The sequence below is a fragment of the Protopterus annectens genome, chromosome 4.part1 (assembly GCF_019279795.1).
Source record: "Protopterus annectens isolate FY-2018-M chromosome 4.part1, PAN1.0, whole genome shotgun sequence".
NCBI lineage: Eukaryota > Metazoa > Chordata > Ceratodontiformes > Protopteridae > Protopterus > Protopterus annectens.
Genome location: NC_056734.1, coordinates 158,610,298 through 158,634,776, shown reverse-complemented (window position 1 = coordinate 158,634,776; position 24,479 = coordinate 158,610,298). Strand labels below are relative to the sequence as shown.

Sequence of the window (24,479 nt, the reverse complement as noted above, 5' to 3'; positions counted from 1 at the left end):
AGAAAGGATAGCCAAAATGTACCTGGTCATATGAGTCTAGTAGTTAAAGTCTCTAAAGGACAAAGTGGCAGCAGTGTTTTTTAATGACCCTACTGTCTTTACCAGAAGGCAACAGCTTGGTAGAGGGCAACAACTTGGATGGTTTGTCAAAAGAGACTGATACTACAGAAGGGTGAGCAGTAGGGCATTTATAAAGAAATTAGCACTACTCAGGCACATTATAGAACCTATCTGGCTTCTCAGGTGCAGAAGGCTGAGAGTCAGGGGCTAAAGAAGCTGCTGAAAAGGTATCAAAAAGAGCAGTCAGAACAAGAGGAACAGCAGATGGTTTGGGAGACTCCATCCACAGAAGCTCATAATTCCTTTTTAATATCAGAGACTTGAGAACAATCCCACTTAAAATAGTCCATCATACCGGCAATGGTATCCCCAAAGGACAGCTCTTCCAAAGGGGAATCTGGACTTAAGGAATCTTCCTCCTTTGAACCACAGTCCAAGGAGGAATGGATATGGGAAGAATCTGAGCGAATCCAATTCCTTAGGCCTCTTGAGTGGAGTGGAAGACCAGGGAGGAGTAGGAACAGAGACCCCCTTGAGGTGGCTTCAAGACCAACAAAGTGTTAAATAAACCCTGACTGAATTCTTGCCATTTATGTTGGGGATCCTCCACAACAGGGTTAATATGCTCATTTTGGTTCTTCTTCTGGAGGATGTCTGCTTGAGACACCCTCAGAGGGTCAGACCCCTAACGCGATTCTATAATGGTTGTAGGAATCTCCTCCCTCACTAAGGTCTGAGGAATCACCGTTTGTCCTTCAGATATAATCAGATGAAGTTCCCCCTCAATGTCAGCCACAGATGCCTGAAGCCAAATCCATGCCAGTCTCTGATGGGGTTGTAGCAGAAGAATCTGGAGCAGGCATTGGATGGTCCTCTGTGCTTTCAACAGGCTTGAGAGAGACCTCCAGGAAAGTTTGGACAGCAGGTGGATTGGCCTAACTTTTTGGCCTTCTTGGCAGAAGGCTGGTTCTCAGGATGGGAGGATTCTGCCATAGCACCCTGAGCCAATAATTTAAGACATTGGTTCTCCAGGTATATAGACAAAGACTACAGGTGACTATGTAGGGTATTAGGCACAAACACCTGGCAGACAGAATGCTGTGTATGATTGTCAAAGTACCCAAACAAAAAAGACACTGGTGGTGATAGTCTTTATGGGTAATCTGCCTCCCACACTGACATTTTTCCTTTCTGGACAACATGGATATAATGGCAACAACAATAAAAAAAGAAAGTGACGAAACCCTGGCAGGGCACTTATCTGATGAGATGGCTTGGCAACAAGTACAGCAGAAGGGTGTTCAGATCGATGTTTGATACTGATGTTCAGACTGGCAGCAAAGAAGTTCTCAGTATCTGCATCCGTATGTCACCTTTATGCCCTACATCATGTGTGTGATGTATGGTGCTTATAAGAACTGAAGGCTTTGAGATACTGGCCATACGTTGGGTTATCCTTGGCAGGAGATCCTTTATGTGAAGAATACTGCAACAGTGAAGAGAAGGACATCTACTGTGAAGGTAAGATTTTACACAACTGTACTTGATTGTGCCAAGCAGCATTTCTATGTTTACTTATAAAGCCTGTGCCAAGAAAAAGTATCATACTGTGGAGAAAGCTTAATCCTGCAATGTACAGCAGCATGGCCATGATTCAGTAAAGTATTATTTCAGGTGAGATTGAAATGATTCAAAATGACAAACAAACAAACACAAATAATTAAATATGACAGGAAAAATACCTTCAAGAAGCATTTTGCCAAGGCAGCGGTGATATGGAAAGACATCTATTGTAACTAACTGGTATCATTTATAGCTCACTGACTTCACATTTTAAGTATATCAGTTCTGCTTCATACTATACTTATAACAACTGGTTTCATGTCATTTTCACTTATCTATTGCACTTATTTAACATAACCTCAAAACTGGCATGCTTTAAAGCAATCCAAGTTACTCTACATGCACCAGACATTTATTATACAGCTGAATATATTTCATTTATACGTAACAGTATCTGTACATTTTTCATAAGGTATTTTTCTTTTTTTAATGTTCCATTCTGTGTTATTTACAAACCTTATTACTGTATAATTTCTCTACAGGCCTCTGTTGAAAATGGGTTACATATTGAGTCAGACATTCCTAGTGAGCAAGTAAGTAAATAATATGCCATATGGGAATCTCTCACTGTTTTTTTAAAAAACAATGAGAGATTTTAGAAAAAGAATTTAATGGCTCCCTATTGAAATTTCGACACTGGAAATGTCAAGTCACAACAAGCTGAACAAAAAAAGACCTAAAAAACAGGAAAAGAGTGAATCTCGAAAATCGCTCTTCTCCTTTAACTTCCTTTTTGCAGGAGGGTCAAGTCCACCCACTCCCCTGAACTTGTATATACCAGCTCCGAGATCATCATACCTCAAAGAAAAGGGTATATTTTGAGAAATGGCCATCTTGGACTTGGTATATGTAAGTCTGTTTTTTCGGCCATTCAATCTCTGTGACCCAGGCTCTAGTGGGTCCCAGTATTTCAAATGGTTACCAAGTTTAACACATCAGTTTCTGGACATCTGCTTTTGAAACATATGTTATCCAACAAAGGGGTTGCTTAGTAAATATCCCCACATCCTGAAAGACAGTCTTCATGTGGGATAAGCCATCTACTATTAGAACCTTCTTCTCTTTATTATGATGCATTGCTGAATAAATATGCATGCAAAATGCATTGGTCATTCATTTATTTTTATTTTCTCCTAGTTTAAATGAATATTAGTTTAAGTTTTGTGTATATATATATATATATATATATATATATATATATATATATATATGTCTTTAAATGTGAGCCCAAGGAATTGTGAGTTCATTTTCAAGGAAGTGATAAGTAACTTCTGAACGTTTGAATTGTATTACCATACTGAGGAAGGCTGTTGCCAAAACTGGTATATGTTTTTTAGACTGACTAAATAAAAATACATTTTTGGATTTGGTTTGGAGAGTGCTGGCTTTTGTTTTTTTTTTTTCCTGTTGTTGGTTGCTTTTTGCTGTGCGCTTTCACTTATATTCTGAATTGCTGTTGTATTCATTTACACCAATTACCAATCTTTGCCTCTGTTTTATAGCCATTAACACACATTTTATATACTGACCCTAGTAATGCTGGCCAATTTGCCAATAAGAAAATGTCTGCTGACATGTTTAGCTTTGTTTACTTTCCTGATCTACTTCTATCAAGCTATTCTTTCTGATAACTCAAGAGACCCATCTGCTTCCCATGAGTGAGAATGCTATGGTTCATTTTTTTCCTAGGGACACCCTGAGTGAGAGGTCTATGCCTCATTTGTTCCCTTGGGGAAGAGGATTGAACGCATTGGAACTTTGAGGAAGAATGATGATTTTGATTCAAGGCTCTTACCTCTTCTTATCAGCTCCTTCTGTGAACTCCACTAATACTTGAGGGTGCATGAATGCTACCACAAATGCCAGCTCTCAGTGTATGCAATACAGCTGTGTGCAGTATGGTCTCACTAGGCTCATGCTGCAGGTGATACACCTGCATTACTGCAGGTATCACCAATGCAATGAGTCAGAGCTGACTCCCTGTCCTGAGAATGGGCATACTAGCATTGGCAGCTCACGTCTGTCTTTCCACGCCCAGCTATTCTAATGGTGCAGTGGTGTAGCAGTAGCATTGTTGCCTCACAGCAAGAGGTTCTCCAGTTTGATTCTCAGCTGGAGTGCCTTCTGCATGTCCTCCTTGCTTTCATGTGGGTTTCCTCTGGGTGCTCCGGTTTCCTCACAAGTTACAAAGACATGCATCTGGAGCATTTCTCCCCAGGCTTCCACTGAAAACTGGCTTCATTCCAAGTCAGACTTTCCAGGTAAACAAATGTTAAATAAATAAATAAAATGTCCATGTCACCAACCAAACCTTGATCATGTGGATTTTTGTCACGGCTTTATTGCTTTATCCCATGATACGTGGTTGCTTTAATTTTTCCTTAAACATCTTTACACAACTGGATCAAAAACTGGGTAGACTATATAAACAGTGTTAACAGATACACTTAGTCTAATATATATGGATAGAACTCTTGTAATATTCAGAACATGACCTCACATTTGAAGATGAACCTTACATTATGTTTCATCATAAATATTGCAACTATTACTTTGATGTAGTTTCTGAACCCTTAATAAGCAATGTGCATTGTTTGATTAATACATCATGTGTTCCCTATAAAAGCAAGTTTATTCCTCCCTTTTACAATGAGAATGTTTCACATTTTAGTTCTGTGGTAAACTTTGCTTTCAACAATGTATGTAGGAAATTGAATAAAGACAGACATAATATTTAGGTACAATTTAACGTCAAATGAGCAGGACCTTAGAGGTAGAAGGGACTTAATTATTAAACCAGCCAACAAGGGCAATACAATTGTAATTATGCATGTAATGCAATATTACAAAATGTGTTTGGACCATCTGATGGATAAGGAGGTTTATGAGACAAGTGACATAAAGTTAGTCCTTGGTCAATTCTGATTGTTTCTTAAACACAAACTTGTCTTTGCTTTGGCTCATTAGCAGCAGTACAAAAGAACTGTCTGCTCACACCCTTGTTCTCCTTCTCATCCCTTCTCTGTTTACCTTAAGCCAATCCTAAAGTTAATAAATATTACCTGTGGCAGGCACCATTTTTAAAACTACAACCACCCTTTGTCACTATCATATGCTCATTTATCAGTTTACTCTGTTACTTGATTGCTTCCAGCCCCCTCATAAGAGCAACTAACAGGGTTTCTACCCGCTTCGCTCCCCACCCTGCCCCCTATTACCTCCCGGCCCCCAGTGGTCCTACCTTTATTACACTCACAAACCCCTCCCATCTTTCCAATAGCCAACCACAGTGCTAACCCAACACTACCTCCTCCATTTTCCCACTACTATCACACCTCCTCAACTAACATGTACAAGCATACCTTACACCTATGCTCACTGCATGCACTCTCCTTGCATATCTTACATCCTACCAAAGCTCCATCATTCCCTTACTCAACCACTACCACTGTACTACTACTCACACTACCACTCGTGTCTCACCCTCACTCAGCTCCCCTCCCACCAACTCAAGAACCATCCCTATGCACCCCCCGCATATTCTACCAACTATGTTACTCAAACATAAAGCATCCCTACAACTTAACATAGTAACCTTCCCACCATACATATTACCCACAGAGCACAATCATAAAGTTTCCCTAATAAACAAACACATTCTAAAACTGAGAAAACTAATAACCTCATGCATATCAAAACTATCCCCAAGTGGAGACATCCACCCCAACCCTGTCCCTACCATCTCCAACCCCAATCCTCATAATCCGACTAGAAACCACAACTTCTCCCATATCACAGCCAATAGAAAGCTACGTGAGTTCCTTCTACTAAGCCTAAATATTAGAAGTATATCCAACAAAGTCCATGAACTCCATGCCACCATAGACTTGTACTCCCCAGATATAGTCATCCTGACAGAAACCTGGCTAAAACCTGACATTAACAGTGAGCAAATACTCCCTACCAGTTACGGCATACTAAGAGTAGACCGGCTAAACAAGAAAGGAGGCAGTGTAGCTATAATATTTAAACAGCATCTAAACATCCAGATCTTAAAATCATCAGCTCCACAAATAGGCAATGAAGAAATAATATATAACAACCTCAAAATAAACCAAAACAACACCATCAACATAATCGAATGCAACTTCCCACCTGGCCAAAACATCCCTCCACTAGAAAACCTCCTCAGCTGGTCTACCCACCATCTCTCCCAAGAAACTATCATTTTAGGTGATTTCAATATTGACTGGCAATCCTGTTCTGGCAACAATCCAACCCATCATATAAACCTTCATGGCTTCACCCAACTAGTCCAGTCGCCAACCAGGATAAATAAAAACTCCAGCAAGCACACTACCCTGGATTGGATACTAGTCAGTAAGAGCCCCCAGTCATATATAATAGGCTGCTTATTAGATAGCCTCAGTGATCACTCCCCAACATTCCTACTCAAAAAATACCTATACCAAGCTAAACCTGTCATCTACCATCAAATACGTAAAAAACTAAACTTTAACCCACTCACATTCATCTCATCCCTCATAGAATGTAACTGGCATCCTCTAAAGTACCACAGTCTTGATGACGCAGTTGAATTTTTTAATACTACCTCCATGAGCATCCTTAATTACCATGCCCCCATAAGACTTTCCAGAACGAAAGCACAACCCTCCCCATGGCTACAGAAAACCACGAAGTCAGAAATGAAAAACAGGGATAAAGCCTGGGAGCACTGGCGCTAAACCAAAACCCCCTCAACTAGACATAAATTTCTAGAACTACGCAATAGAGTTAAAAAGCTAATAAAAACAGGACAAATTCCAATACTACCAGTCTGCCCTAGACTCCTCCCAACACAGCCCCAAACAATTCTGGTCCTCCATAAACTCCATCCTCCACCCAGGTAAAGTCAGTATCCCACCTCCTAACATCCCTCACTCCTCCAAAAATATTGCTACCTCATTCAACACACACTTCACACAAACCATAGTATCACTAGCTAAACAACACAACCCCCTCCCCTCCAACCCACACCTTCAACTAGTAATCTCCCCACTGCCCTCTCTTTTTCTCCTGTACCTACCTCCAACATAAAAAAACTCTTAACTAAACTTAAGCCCACCAAATTAGCAGCAGACAACCTCCCAAGTGAATACCTACAAATCGCAGCTGATGCTCTGGCCTACCCAGTATCCATCTTGATTAACCAATCTCTGTCAGAAAGTTACGTTCCCACACTGTGGTAAGTATCACATATAATTCCCCTCCACAAAGGCGGCTCCTCCACAGAACTAACCGATTACCGCCCCATAGCTATTCTCTCTCCACTCTCCAAAATACTAGAGAGATGCATATACACTCAGGTCTCAGACTACCTCCTTACTAACAACCTCCATTCCAATACTCAGCATGGTTTCTGACCAAACCATAGCACCACCACTGCCTTACTCTCCTTTACTAACATTATCCATCAGCATAAAAACAATGGCTATCTGTCTTCTGCTACTTTCCTAGACCTATCTAAAGCATTTGACAAGGTCCCACACAAACAACTTATCTCTGTCCTCAATAACCTATCCTTCTCTCAATCAGTCACCAACTGGTTTCAGAGTTACCCGTCTGACCGCCAACAATCTATTGTATGGCAGAATGACATATCTCCCCAACTACCTGTCTCCATAGGGGTTCCCCAAGGATCCATCCTTGGACCCCTACTCTTCTCTGTTTTCACCAATAATCTAGCCTCTGCCACCAAACATGGCACACTCATACAATATGCAGATGACTCAACCATCATTTGCTCAGCCCAGTCCCTACCCAAACTGCAAAAAGTCACACAGGAAGCCTTTTCCTCTGTTGAAACTTGGTTATCCGATGCCCAATTAATACTCAACCCAAACAAAACTAAACTACTCATCTTCCAACCCACCAAACATACTCAAAACAACTCTCACTTTAACATCACAGCAAAAGACACCACCACTATATACCCAACTGAACACACCAAATTGCTAGGAGTGGAAATAGACAATAAACTAAAATTTGACATTCACATATCCATGACCATAAAAAAAGTCCACAAAAAACTAGGAGCGTTATACAGAGATAAGCAACATCTCACCAAAGCAGCAAAGATTTCAATAGCAAACTCCCACCTTATCTTCACCCTGCTTTATGCCTCTCCAATATATACCAACCTAAGGCAATGTGATCTAAACAAGCTAGAGACCTGCTACAACAAAATTGCCAAATTCATCACAGGGGCATCCTACCGTAGTCACCACTGTCTCTCACTTGCTGAACTGGGCTGGCTTGAACTCTCTCACCTCCTTCAATGATATCAATTATCACTCGCCCACAAACTAGTAAACCATCCACTAAATGTCCAATCCCATCAGAATCCACTCCAATACTATCGCACCACCAGACCACTAAGATCCAGCAACAAAAATCACTTGCAGATCACTAAAGCCAATAACTCTGCTGGTGAAGCACTCTTGCGCCATAGCCAAATTATGGAACTCCCTCCCACCCACAATTACCTCCATACCATCATGCACCCACTTCAAAACTTTACTAAAAGTGCACCTAAAAACATGCTGGCTATGCCCTTGCAACTCCCACTGTAATATCACCCAGCCCATCCAACCACTACCTTTCTTTCCACCCCACTAACTACCTTGATTATAGCAAGTTCAGATGTTCATAAGCCTAGTACTTATTATACAGCAGGAACTTCTTATTGTAACATTTGTTAATGTCTGTTATGTACTTTGCAGATAAAGATTCTAGTTGTCTACTGATGTACTATGTTCTTCATCTGTAAATATGTTTGTAATTAATTGCTATGTTAAATTGTTAATCACTATGTAATCCAATGTAACTACTGTCTGTTTATTTTAACTGTGGAGCTTTTCTCCCTGGGCCTCCACTGAAAATGGACCTACGTCCAGTCGGACACTCCCGGTCAACACATGTAAATAAATAAATAAATACATAAATAATAAATAAGTTATATGAAAAAGCTAAAGTAGAGTTCCAAAATTTATTAAATAAGGGCTATTTTACACGAGAGGATGTACAGAAAAAATGTGCAACCAAAGGTTGTGAATTGTCTATTTTTTTTCTGCCTACCTAAATTACATAAAAGCATGCATAACCCACCAGGTAGGTCTATTTCGGCATGCAGTTATTTTCTACACAATATAGACCTGGTGTTACATGGGTTGCTTCTTCCTTATGCCCAGAAAATTCCATCTTGCGTACAAGATAGCTTTGATTTTTTTTTAACAAAATTTCTCCTTTAGTTTGGAACAAGAATATGTACTGGATAGTACTAGATGTGAAAAATCTTTACACCTCTATAAAACATGAAGATGGCCTACATTCCCTGTTGTATTATTTAGGAGAAAAACCACTGTCCTATTACATTGTGGAATTGGTGGATTTTTTTTTGTCTAAGAAATAACTATTTTAGCTTTGATAAGACAAAAACAAGGTACAGCCATGGGGGCATATTTTGTCCTCATGTATGCTAATCATTTTATGGCACAATTTGAAGTTGAGTGTTTATATAAACAGATTTGTGAAGGAACATGTTAAATTCTATTTTTGTTACATAGATGATTTCATTTTTATTTGTGAAGGGGGTTATAACAAAGTTACTGACTTTGTTGAAGATTTACAACAGAACTCTTACAATCTTTCATTTGATGGATTACAGTATGACAATAAGGTTATATAGTTAGATTTAACTTTGGAGGGCATGGTGGATGGTACCATTTCATCTGGGGTACATAGGAAATTTATAGACGGGTTATTATGGGCAGCACAGTGGTGCAGCGGTTAACATTGTCGCCTCACAGCAAGAGGTTCTCCGGTTCGATTCTCAGCTGGGGTGCCTTCTGTATGGAGTTTGCATGTTCTCCCTGTGTTCGCGTGGGTTTCCTCCGGGTACTCCGGTTTCCTCCCACATTCCAAAGATATGCATCTGGAGCATTTCTCCCCGGGCCTCCGCTGAAAACAGGCTCTGTGGAACCTAGTGGGACATTCCCGGTCAACAAATGTTAAATAAAATAAATAAAATAAATAGACGGTAGTCAATACCTCCATGCTTTTAGTTGCCACCCCCCCCACAGACTATAACATCACTCCCATATGGTGAATTTTTAAGGCTATCTAGAATTTGTAGTAATCAAATAAAGCTTCAGAAGGAAATTTCCAAGTCAGCTAAAATGTTTTTGGACAGAGGATATAGTCTCAAAATTGTAAAGGAAGCAAAAGATGAAATTTTTAGTACAGATGAGGTAAAATCTGTTTTAGAGGGGGGCTGTTTCTAAGGGAGGACATGTTGCCAGTAAGAACAGTAAAAGAGTAAAGGTATATTTTGTTTCTACTTACAATATTATAAGTAATGAAATTGTTAGTATAGTTAAACACTATTGGAACTTTTTATTGAAAGATAAAAGTTTGGTGTAATATATTTCCTATGCAACCTTCGATTTCATGCAAGAGGGGTAAAAATTTGAAAGACATGCTTACATATGGAAAATTTGTTTTTACAAACATAAATCTTATCAGTAGCCCTAGCTACATGGGAAGTAAAAGTTGTAACAATTGCATGGTATGTCAACATATAGTGGGCTTTTTTGAATATATTAATAAAATCAGGTTTACCCCAAAAGGCACTTTTTCATGTACCAGTAAAGGGGTGGTTTACGCTTTGAGATGCCACTGTAATTTATTCTATATAGGGGAAACTAAAAGAACATTTAGGGTTAGGTTTATGGAACACATTAGAGATATTAGAGGGAAGTCAAGGTTATTGCTGCACATTTTAAAGCCAAACACAATAATATTTTTTATTGCTTAGGGGTAGTGTTTTAGAACAAATTAAGCTGCTAAATGAAAGTGGCATTTTATTAAAGAAAAAACTTTTGTACAAAGAATCTGTGTATATTTTAAAGTATGATACAGTGGTCCCTTCGGGACTTAATGGTGAAGTAAACTGGAAGTGTTTTGTTTAATTACATAAGTTCATTATGCAATTAGATTTTTAATTGGTTAATGATGGAGTGTTATTTGATATAAAATGTCTTGTTGGCAATCAGTTTTTATACTCCTTGAAGGTGTTCACACTGAAGAGCTAGAGAGAGAAAAGAATAAACATTTTTTTGTAGATATATATTTTCTGAAGTTGGTGGTTCTTCATGTTGTGGATCTGTACCAGTTGGTGGCAAGATTTTGGCTCTTTTATTTTTCATTGTTGGTGTATTACTTTTCTAAGTCTGGATCATGAGTTGATTTACATATAGCATTGAAATGCATAATGGCACAGGGTATTTTATCAGGATCTGAAAATTGGTACTTGCAATCATTGGGAGATAAAACAAGATCTGTGGAAAGGCTTGAATAGAATTATCGCTATTCAGCTCAGCTACAACCCGAATGGTAGACAAACAGCAACGGATTCACCAATAAGTGCTTCCCACCTCTTATTCGACAAGGCAAAATAAAAGCAGCTTATGAAAATAATACTTCGCTTCCTGAACTTTGCTCAATTCCAACACTTTATTCACAGCCGAACTACGCAAACATCAACACTGAACTCGAATAAAAATCCAAGCCAAAAAGTTAAAAACAAAATATTAATAATACTAAGTAGAGTTAAGCGCTTTCACCCAACATACTGGGCTTCCTCAGAACTACTAATTCATTCAACTGACATCTTATATAACATTTTTGGTGCCAATACTTTTAAATTTAATCAGTTCGCTTAAAGCAACAGCAGCATAAATCATCATTCAATTTTTATACTATCAAGTAATACAATATCATATCTTCTCCTTAATAAACATATTTAATTAGTACAATAGAACTATATATCCATATAATAAATAAATATATCTAAATATATAAAAAGATTAAATCTATCAGATTACCTAAATAGCCATATTAAGTAAGTGCATAGGTTACATCGCGCTATATAGCAGCGTAAATACTAATACTAACACTCTGTCCTATTTAAAGCAACTAACTTATAAATAATGGTCATGCTAAAATATATTCTATGTAGATACTTCTTGACTATTAATTGATGTAAATATATATAAAGTATATATAAAATATAATAAATACATCATATCATATGTACGATCCTAAAAACATAACTATGTCAGTTGAATGAATTAGTAGTTCTGAGGAAGCCCAGTATGTCGGGTAAAAGCGCTTAACTCTACTTAGTATTATTAATATTTAGATTTTAACTTTTTGGCTTGGATTTTTATTCGAGTTCAGTGTTGATGTTTGCGTAGTTCGGCTGTGAATAAAGTGTTGGAATTGAGCAAAGTTCAAAGCGGAGTATTATTTTCATAAGCTGCTTTTATTTTGCCTTGTCGAATAAGAGGTGGGAGGCACTTATTGGTGAATCCGTTGCTGTTTGTCTACCATTTGAATAGAATCATGCTTACGTTTTCTCAATTTGTATTCATTATCTATTTATTTATCTATTTACCTATCAGATGGGAATTGGCAGCTGGGAAATTCTATTTTCAATGGCATCACAAACAGTTAGCTTCAAATAAATACACAGAGACAGGAACAAAATAAAAATTAAAAAAAAAATATATATATATATATATATATATATATATATATATATATATACACACACACACACACACAAAATATAATACTCATTTAGCAATATAAACACATGCAAATACTTATGATCATTTATTTGCCCCTTACTTATTTCTTAATTAAATAGTTATTTACTGGGCATATACATTGCAGTTATATGTCTCTACATGCTTTCATTTAGTTTTACAGTATTTTAAAAGCAACTGTGACATTTTTTTAATATTCTTCCATCAGTACATGAAAGGTGATCCTCTTTAGAACAATGTTTTATTTTTACAGACATGACTAATAATACAAGTAGTCAACATGCATTTATATCCATTCAGAAAAAAACAAATCGGGTATTCAAATAAAAAGTCTGCTTTATAAAAAGAAAATAAATACCATTACATGTGTTGATAAAAAATATTGACAACTTCTGAACTGGAATGTTTTTAGTATTTGATCATATTCAGCCATTAATAGCTGCATATCTATCATGAGTATTAGTGGCAGGACTGAAAATGTTACAGCCATTCAGTTTGTCCATGATGTTTTCTTTACTGCAAGGATGGAACAGGATTACTCAATAAAGCATAAATGAAAGAAGAAGCATTTCAAGGGCTGTCTCCACTCATCTCCAGGACCACAGATCCTCCATCCCCAGCCCCATTAAGTCTCTCCTCTTTCAAACATCTGTGGATACTGGGAGAAGGAAGCAATAACTGGGGATCACAGCTACAGTTATCATTTGACAGGGATTTTTTTTTTATGCTTGTAAACTCCATCACCCTACACAACAGCCAATGGATGCACCAGCAGAAGGAAGCCTACAATATATACTCAGTGATACCTGTCTACTCCCATACATACACCTGTATCCAGGTGCAGTGCTTCATGGCACCCATCATGACCCTCATGCTGCTGCTGCTTCACTATCACTGCCAGTAGCTGGTAGTCTTATAATAGAGGCATGAACCTCACATGACTCATGAAACAAGTGTGAGACAGTTATTCCAATTTTCCCAGTCTGCTTCTCCAGTATCCTAATCAAACCAGATATCCAGAGTTACCCGTAACACTCTATATCAGGGTACCAGCTAAGTAAGACAGAGCACTGTCCTAATGATGTTAAATACCAGCTACAGAAACATTTGAAAAGTCTTGCCCAGGATCCCACTGATTTTCTCGTGCCTTAGTGCTCTGACAATTTTTACTTATTCTGAACTGTATTTTTTACTTGTCTATCTTAGAACATTTTACTGGTCTACCTTAGATGATTAGTTTACACTAAGTTGCTTACTATAATATTAATATACTTAGTGGTAGGTTACCCATGATTAAATCATAATAACCTAAAACAATGCTGCTTGAAAAACATAAAGTAGCAAATAATGAGTTCCACCCCCAAAAAAAACAATGGTACTTTTGTTGAAACCAGGACAATATATGTACGAACTGGGTATGTGCAAAGCTGAGACCATAGAGGCAGGAGGTGCAGTACAGTCAGCTACTTTGAGGAAGATATTATTTGTTTTCTTTCTGGAGATTATTTGGCATCATTTCTCAGCTGTCTTCAGGCATAAATCATTACATACAAGACAATACTATCATCCCACTGGAACTATTTTAAAGTTCTACACAGATCCAAAATAAAGAAACAACATGTGCATACATTATTCATTTACATGTAGCAGATCTCTGAAGTTTACCTTGCTGGTCTTTGATAACTGTTTTAGAATATATTTCCATACCTACAATTCAATCTATCAAAAGGCACCTGATTAAACTCAAGTTGTCAATCAGTTGCCTATCGAATACAAAACAAAAAAGAAAAAGGCCACCATTGTTTTTGCAGGGGGCACACTCCCTGCATATATACACTGTGAGATCACGTTACATTGGAGAAAGGTCAAATTTTGCAATCCTCACTCTACCTTGAAAAGTCATTCAGTCAGCTGAGTTTTGATCAGCTTTGTCAGCTTTTTTACTATTTGACAACGAGAACATTTGACCAAAGTTTGACCAACTGACAGTAATGCCTATTTTATTGTATAATGACTTAATAAATCATAGTGGCATGCAACCATTTGTTGTTGGGGTGTGTGTGTGTGTGTGTGTGTGTGTGTGTGTGTGTGTGTGTGTGTGTGTGTGTGAGAGAGAGGGGAGGGAGTTTGGGAGCATTATTGGGCTTATGTTACATTTTATAAGTGTTAATTGGTTACGGTTTTCTAATTTTGGGACCTATGTTAGGCTATACCTGTACTTTAGTCTATCCTAAGGATTAAGAAGCAGACTCATGCTAGTTGTAAGAGGTGCAGTGAAAAGGTGTTGGTTTCATAATGTAGAGATTTGCAATTTAGAGGCATGTTAGCCACACTGAGGAAAGACCCCATAATTGGCTAATTTGCATGTCTCTGAATTACTGTTAACTGCCATAAGTTTAGATCAGTATTTTTATGCAATAGTTCACACTGGTGGCCTATGCATCATGGTGACACAGGCACCACCCCATCATTCACTCTCAGATTCACATACACACAGTAAAACACACTCACACACACAGATTTACACAACCTTACTTGTCCCAGAGTTTACGTAATGTCCCCTATGGTTTCCATCACATTTTCTCTGCTCTCATACACCATAGAACATTACAGTCATTAATGCCAGACCTTAGAGTTTCAGACTTCATACCCTTCAGTAACTGCATGCTACTGCTAAAGTTGTTACTCTAGAAACTAAGTGCATAAGAGTAATACTTAAATGCTTCCCTTATGTGTGTGCCTTTGTTCCACCACTAATTATGGTTTCTTTAATTATTTTGTGCTGTAAGGTTGAAAGGAATGCTTACCGTCATAACTCATGAACTGCTGCAGGCCTTGAATAACACCCAAGAGCCTCACAATATGGCAAAAATGAAACTGGTGTTACAGTAATTTATCAGTCTGCATAGTGCGTTAGTGCTGCTGTTTCCTGTGTCAAGAGTGTGGGATTCCAAGCCATCCCACCACCTTTGTATTTTAAAAAAATGTTTTTCTAGTTGCATATTTTATTCACATTATCCCTGTTGCCTGGTGGAATGCTGAGGACTAATATCCTCTGCGGAAGGTGGGAGCATACAAGGTTTGAATCTTTTTTGGTGCCTTTAAAGCATGGTATTTATGGCATTCATGGTGTCTAATGATCATCTTGACCCACATCCTCTTTCTTTTTTTGTTGCAAGTGCCCTTAAGGTTCAAAGCTTAAAAGTTATTACTGGTGGCTAGTGTCCCCACCATACCCTAAGTACTATTAAGGCATGTACCTTAAGAATTATCTTTGGTGGCTAGTAGTTCCCAATAATTCATGTGAATTAATTCATGATGTCAGGTGCAGTCCTTGGTATCTAGTGTTTCCTCCAACCCAAATGCTGCAGTTTTTGCTCTTTAGTGTAGGGAAGAATGGAGGTATGACAACCCCCCATCCCAACCTCCACCACACACATATACAGCCCCCACCCATGCAAAACAAATCAGGGATACACTCACCTATCCACTCATATACACACGCACATGCGCGCGCGCGCACACACACACACACACACACACACACACACACACACACACATACACACACACACCCTAAGCTACCTCCACACTAACCCCTCTACAGTGACCTCTCAAGCAGACAGACATGCACACACACACACACACACACACACACACACACACACACACACACACACACACACACACACACACAAACACACACATGCACACACATACACACACACACAAACGCAGCCTCTCACAAACACACATGCACACACATCATAATATTACCTGTACTCTAAACTCCCCGGTACTTACCTCTGCATAAATACCTTCCTGTAGGCAATTCAAAGGAAAAGTACAATGCTAATTAGCATATGCCTCTCCCCAGAATGCCTCATTAGCATTTAGAATGGCTTCAGAGACAGCCTATCATGCAGCTGCTCATCCATGTGTTGCAGCACAGTGGTAGAGCTGTCTCTGAATTACACATGGTTACTATGTGGTACAGACCTTTGGTAAACTTTCTAAACCACGTCCTTAGTATATATCTTTGCATTATGAATTTAAAATGTACAGTTTTCTCTGTTTTTAACTTAACAGATCGTCACTGGAAATGTGGCTAGACTAGATTATATGATATCAGTCAACTATACTGGATAGCCAAAAATAAACAAATTAATGAATGAGTGATTACATAAATAAATATAATTTCACTGTAATGAATTTAAGGTGTTGTAGTCTGGGGCTTTCTTTTGATCAAAGCAATATATATGGTAATAATGTGCTCAACTGGAAATATTTAGTCATAAAAAAAAACAATCCGTGTAAGTGTGAAACACATCAAAGGTTTTCTATTTTATTAAAGTTTACAGTCATAATTAGTAAAATCTAAAAAAAATCAAAATAAACATAAAATGTTGAAATATTTTATAAATTAGTTGCTTTGTTATGATTATTCTGTGTGTTTAACCACATGGAAATTGTACAGTTTTAAAGTTTTTACTGTTTAATTTTTCTGTTATCTTCTTCATGAACTAAATTTGGCAAAATTATGTGCTTCACTGTGAGATGATATAACACAACTCCTTTTACAACAAATGGGACAGTAAATATCCCATTTAATTATGTTTAAGACATAGTCTTCCCATTTAAAGTACTGACTTTTTCATAAGAATTGATTTTCGTGAGTTAAATTGGTTTTCTTGGCCCATATTCGGGACATGAAGCATTAGAATGCTTTTAACACAGTGAAGCATAATTACGGCTACTTTATATTGACCCGACAATCACATCTATAGATCTTTTGTGTTTATTTTATAGACTAAACTAATTAAGCCTAATTTATTTCACCTTTAATTAAAGTAGTAGTACACTCCAAGAGTATTATGTAGCATAGGAATAGGAAATGTATATTTACAAAATAGAAATGCATAACCACAAAATACACTGTACATTGTACAATCCAATTTTCTAACTACATCTGTTATGACAATCTCAATTTCAGTGTTAGTACTACAGGACAGACTGACTGATAATGGCAAGCCTAGAATGATAGATAAAATATTTTGTTTCACAAGCCATAATAGAATGCTGGAGGCAGAATATAACTTAGTAACATGAATATTTTAATGAATTCACTTTGATAATGTTCTCTAACATTAATCATTCAGTATTAACTACAGCTGTGTCTTATGCTATTTGATGAGAAAGGATTGTCAAATCTGACGTCTCTACCAGCCCTTCTTTCATCCTTCTATGAAGGTTGCTGAAACCAAGAGGCACAGAAAAGCTGGAATTCATAGATGTTTACTGAATTACAATGAAAATTATCATGGTAGCAACAATGAGCAGGGTGCATATGATTCAGTTACAGATAGAGAAGTCACACAAGGGGCAAAATATCCTAATATGTAGTGTATTCTAATAAGTGCATAATGACGTGTAAATGAGACAAAAGGTATATGCATGTAAACGGCTTCCAAAATGGCAGACTGATTCAGAAACATGTAAAAGGGCATGCTTCATGCCTTGCCTACCTATTTTTATACACCATTAATCATGGTGGGAGGGAGGGAATGATGCTTATATTAGCAGCAGCTAATGTAAAGCAGTATGAGTTAATGGCCACCACTGGATCCAGTGCCTAAGATATTGCATGTTGTAGCCATACAAAAAAATGGGGTCTATAGTAGAACATCGAAGTTTCAAAACTTCAAATGTTCTAATATCAACCCCTATTCAGCGAACGCTGACAACATCGAACATGCAGAACAGCAATTGTTTTCCTAGGGAAATAATTTGCTGTTCCAAAACACATACACACAACACAAGCACACCAAACAGACAGCAATCCACACACATACACCTAAAATATTACATCTAACCCTACACTAAACTGTACATACACCACTAACAATCCACTTACCTTAACCCAAACCCTAACTCTAAGGTCCATCACTATCGCTTACTCACCTCACCCATGCCCTAACCCTAACTCACCTACCCCGCCTTAACCCTCACATCCACACAATCGCACACTTACCTGACCTGCGCCCTAACCCTAACTCACCTAACCCATGCCCAATCGCACACTTGCCTGAACCCGACCCGCAACTTTCCACCACAGCGCTGAAAATAGCAAAGCGACAGAAACGGACAACCGAATTCTTTTCCTAGGAAAAAATTTGGTTTTCTGTATCTTTGCTATTTTCAGCGTTCGCCGAACAGGGGTCGATATTTGAACATTCAAAGTTTTGAAACCTCGATGTTCTAATATACCCTGAAAAATGCTGGCCGTACAGACAGTGCCAAACATCCTACCAGCTGACATACCAGCAGGTTGTGAACAACTTCCCTGTGAACAGAGAGCCTGTAAGGGACCTTGTTAAAACATATTACCTGGATGAGGAATTGAGGGGGTATAATATGCCCATTCCTGTGGATAGTAAGGTATGTATAGCATTAACCATCTTAGCTACAGGGACCTTTCAACAATTTATTTGGGACACATTAGAGATATTGCAAGCAAGCTTCATGAATCCTGAACCACTTCCTTGACATTAAGTTGCACCACATGGAACAGCACATCTGGTTTCCTAGTACTGCAGGGGAGGGAACCAGTACCACATGGAAAATTTATAGCACTACCCCTTTACCTGAGGTTTTGTCATCCATCCATTCTAACATTAAAATTGTGGTCCCATGTAGTTCATAGGGACTGCTATTCACTACAAGTATTTCCACTCTCTTAAATATCAGGTGGTCTGTAATGCACAGAGCATTATTCATAATGTTTTGTTCAGATGGTTTATATAAAAGGAAATTAATGTATAAAGAAAGTGTATATATTTTAAAGTTTAACTCTATGTCTCCTTTAGGACTTAATTTGGAATGCAATTGGAGGCTGCTTATTTGAATTAACTAAATTTTAATTCAATAATTGGGTTAGAATTTCATATTTAAATAGGTCTGTTAACTGATGGTTTTATACACTCCTTGAAGGCTTTGCCGAAGCGCTGGAGAGCTATTAATACTGGCTGTTGTTTTTTGATTTTGGTTTTATTCTTTTGTGGTTGTTTTTCATTATTCATAATGTGTCAATTAACCACCAAGAAATATTCCGAGATTCGCACATTTAGCACATGTCTGAACCATATCAAAAGTTACTGTGAGAAGATTTGCCCACAGGGTTTTCTAATTTTCAGGGGAATAAAGAGGCTAGATAGACAATTCTATACTTGGGTAACATACAAGCACTGAGTAGGCTGCATGCAATATGTTGTATGTTGCAGTGTGTGCCCTAGAGCCCTAGCTGATGACCCTTCCCCCCTGCAATCTGCAACCCCCAGATTATGCAGGAAATTACTTATAATGCAGCAGATTGCAAAATGTACAATTTGGTAGAGTGAGTTTCTGGCCTACTTAAGGAAGCTTCTGATGCTTAGATCTGTAGGAGGGGCACTGTAATACAGTCTTTAAATCTGCAGAAATATTTTTGCTGTGTGTGGTATGATGGATAAGATAGCATCATGCAAACAGCTATGATAGCAGAACATCACAGTAAGACTATCCATACCAGCTGTATCAGCATTGGAAGGACCAAACCATTCTGTTAATATTGAAAAGGAGGTTAAGATCCCAAAACCAACTATTTCTGATGCCATCTGACTTGTTGATATACAGTAAATCCATCAGTAATGGTTCAGAGGAGTATTTGACCATGATCCACCTCTGGCTAGGCTTCTAAACATCTTCACAGATCAATAGACTAGTAAGTACCTATGAATCTAATGTATTAAGTTACAGTCACCTAGCGAATGTGTAACAAGTCTCACAAACTGCAAATTGTTGTGTTTAAAAAAATGGGAATAACAAAGAGCAGAAGATGACAAGAATGGTATTGAATAAGACAGGGCCCTTATAGTTAATGTTTCTGCAAAATATTTTACCAAAGTATTTGGCTAAATATCAACAAAAAATGTAAATATTAGAAGTATTAGCTATACATGGTCCCTCATGGAAGGTTAAATCAACTATTAAATAAATAAATACATGTGTAAAACGAAGCATTGCTCAGAAACATCATTAGAACACATTGACTGTAATTAGACTTTTTATTACTTCATGTAAACCTTGGTGAAATATAGCAACTGATGTACTAACCATTTCTTCATTAAATTCAGAATATTGTATTTCTGAGGCACTCAAAGTAGATCCCTTAACTCCATCCATCTTTCTAAAAGAAAATACAGAACTAGAGTCTAAAAATATTGTGTTTATATAATGAACAGAATTTAAGTTTGTAGTTAATGTTTGCAGGGACAAGATGTTTGTCCTGCATAAAAAGCTCTGCATCTACATAAAGCCATGTAAATTATCCAGACCAGTGACCATATCTGACAGGTGCTGAAACTGTTGATAAAAGCAAAGTGTTTGGACTTGTACACCAACTTGCAATCAGAACAAATTCCATAAGAGAAACAGTTGGGAGGGAGCGACTTGATAGGCAAGGTTAAGTGATACTGTCCTAGACTTTTTTTTTTTTGAAACCTGAAAAAAAATCTTGATAAGCTTTTACCTTTCCTGTATGTAACCATACATCTCACAGGGATACAATTACTGAAAAATAGATCATGACCATGTAGATGTCAGTGTTTTGAAAAAAAATCATCTTGATTTTAAAACTGTTTGTTCCAAACAGTGAAAATCTAAATGGTAAAGGCTGAGTTTAAGTATGTGAGAGGTGAAAAAAAGAATTTCAATCCTGCGTAAGTGAAAAGATTGGTCAAAGGCTGAATTAATATATCACTCATTGCATCCAGATTTCTTTAACTACTGTTTCATATACTCAGCTTCTTTTAAAAATAACACTGACTGCAAATTCATTTCAGCCTTTAGAACTGAGACTTTGGAATATTTGAATAAGGTGGAAAAGGTGGCTGCTGTAAGCAGAAAGAATAGAAAAGAATAGAATTTGTATGAAAAAATTTCCTATATAGAATAGTTTTGACAGCGCCATCCAAATGTTTAATTATATTAACAAAATGGCTGCTGTAAAACAGATGAAAGTTGTAAGTAAAAGAGATACCCGTTGCATAAGAGTTAAGATGCTTGATTAATTTGTGTAGTTACATTACCTACCTCATCCATAACAGCCAACGATTATCTAAATATATCTCCTCCAAAGTACCATGGAAGAAAATGATGCTTCCTGGTCAGAATTGTAAATCAATGTATTTTAAAAAAAACTCACACGAACAAATCTGCATATTCTGTGGCAAATGGAATTGCACCATGACTGGCAGTGGGAGGCAAAAGCAGGGCATTAGAGCCTTCAAATAAATCTGTGTTATGTGGAGTAGCTGAATTAAAAGTGCAGGTTTGATCAATGAGAGACAAGTAGAATCAGGGATTGGAGACTGATTCCAGTTAAGAAAATTGTCCAAATTATCTGGAGTCTCAGTTAATGAGCTGCAGATGAATGCCAACATCTTTATAAGGCCATTGAACTAACAGCAGGACAAAAGTCAGCGGTCTATAATTCAAACAACTCTAGGGTTTTTTTGTGTAAAACTGAGATGCACCAGTGCTGGCATAGTGGACACTGAGATGGAGAGTCCTAACATGGAGATTTAGTACTGTCACTGGAAGTCCTGGGGACTGGGGCCCAGAACCTCTTATCAAAAAGGAGCTGTAATCCAGACATATCTGATTTGTTCTGTTGAGAATGCATCACTTAATAGACTTTTAGCTGCATGTGCAAGAGACTTCATTGGTAGGCCAAAGACTTAATTTCTAAGCCAAATAATGTGTGTGTGTGCGCCAGAGACTTCTAAGTCTACTTATATAAGATCAGCAGGGACTTATTGAATTCCCCAGATTTTTTGTTGTGTCTTCAGGAGGTACTAATTAAACTCATACCAGTCTAGAGTATGAGTTCTGGAGAGTGGAGCCTTTAATTTTAATTACTAATATAATTATTATTTATTATTTATTTTATTTTACATTTGTTAACCGGGATGGTCCGACTGGATACATGTCCTTTTTCAGCGGAGGCCCGGGGAGAAAAGCTCCAACAGAGTTACATTGATAATTAGGTACAGTAAATGAGCTGAAAGAACTTAACAAAAACATAGGCTATTTACATACAAGTACAAGACTGCCATTACTATTTCTGAGATTACTACAAATGTAACATTAATAACATATTAGCAAGGATGGTAGGCAGTATAATGACATAGAGTTAGACAGGATACATATTTCTTTATCACAGTATACAAAGTACTTATCATCTTAGCTAGTTGTTTATGTTTTAGTTAATGACACAGAGCTAGTCTGGGTTTGAGCAAGGACATAGCCAGTGTGACTTGAAGTGGAGTTTTAGACTATTTTTGAATTGACTTAGAGAAGTTGCAAGCGTGATGTTATTTGGGAGAGAGTTCCATATTTTACCAGTGGTGTTGGCAAATAGCGCGTCACCACCTAGGTTGAGAGATTTAGTTGTTTGGACAAGGAGTCTGTTTGCTGAGCGAAGAGTAGGGAGTCATTAAGTTTTTTAGTGCTGGGGTATTCTCAGGTTGTTTAAGGATTTTGAAGGCCTCTATGAGTTGGGACTGGTGAAGAAGGTGTGGGAATTCTATCCATCCAAGCTTTTTCAGGTTAGTACAGTGGTGTGTTCTGTAGGGTAGGCCTGTAACGAACCTGGCAATGTGATTATAGCAGGATGAGAGCTTGGCCAGATCAGATTTGTTAAGGTGAGTGAGGACAGGAGAGGCATATAGTAGGGTAGAGAGAAGGTGTGAACAGGCTGTGGCTGCCCTGGCATTCGGGGTAAGGAAGGCTTTAATTCTATATAGGGTCCCAAGTTTCTTGTTGACTGACTTAATGGCTTGGTTGATATGTATATCAAATCTGAGTTTATTGTCAATGTTTACTCCTAATAGCTTTGTATAGGTGTCTGGGGAGATGATGGTCCCATTATTGGATTTTATAGTGATGTTTTCAGTCGGAGATCTATTGGTTGGGTAGAAGAGAAGTAACTTGGTTTTGTTTGGATTTAAGATCAGGAGATGGTTGGCAAGCCAGTTTTTGACTTTGGTGAAGCTATGTTGGGTGGTAGTTAGTAGATTTGCAAAAGAGGCATTGGAACATATTATAGTCGAGTCATCTGCATATTGAATGCAGGTGGCTTCAGGGATGACTGTTTGGATGTCGCTTATGAAGACTGAAAAGAGGAGAGGTCCTAATATGGAACCTTGAGGAACTCCTATGGTATTTGGTAGTAGGCAGGAGAGCTTGTTTTGCCACATTACTGCTTGTTGTCTCCCAGTGAGGTAAGCTTGAAACCAGTCAAGGGCTGGAGTATCTAGATACAGGGTTTTAAAGTATATAGAAGTAACTGATGGTTTACCATATCAAGGCTTTCGATAGGTCCAGGAAGAGAGCGGAGGATATTTTTTATTATTCCGTTAAGATTAATGTTTTCAGTAAAAGAGAGGAGGGCAGTGGTTGTACTATGATGGGGTCTGAATCCATGTTGAGAGTCTGTGAGTAGTTTATTTTGGGTTAGATAGAGCATTAGTTGGTTGTGCATGCACTTTTCCATAATTTTGGCAAGTGGTGATAGTATGGCTATAGGTCTATAGTTGGATAGTTCTGTGGATGAACCTCCTTTGTGGAGTGGAATAACATAGGATATTTTCTAAATTGAGGGGATTGAGGCCTCAGTTATGGTTCTGTTAATTAGGATTGAGATAGGGTAGGCTACGACATCTGCAGCAATTTGCAGGTATTCAGCCGCAGAAGATCGGCTGAAAGGGTGGTTGGCTTCAGTTTTTTCAAAAGGGATCTGATAAAGGATGTGGACACTGGCTGGAAGTTAAAAGAGAGTGGTGAGTCGGGTATAGTGTTTATAGAATTGTGGGGAGGAGAAAGTTGGTTAGCTAATGACTGGATGGTTTCTGTGAAGAAAGTATTGAATGAATTGGCTATATCTTCTTGGCTCTTGTCAGATAATGTTCCTGGGGTCGGAGTAGTGGATTTGCCTGGTTGGAGAAGTTTATTTATGCCTGCCCAGTACTTTTGAGGGTTATTCTGATGTTTATGTTGCAGATTGTAGAAGTAATTTTTCTTATCTAG

The 24,479-nt window shown here is 37.9% G+C and overlaps 1 protein-coding gene across 1 annotated transcript in view; it reads right to left on the bottom strand.

Moving 5' to 3' along the window:
• Positions 1-24,479, bottom strand: part of SLC7A14 (solute carrier family 7 member 14) — a 1,267,904-nt gene that overhangs the window by 471,929 nt on the left and 771,496 nt on the right. The gene's annotated exons all lie outside the window — the stretch shown is intronic.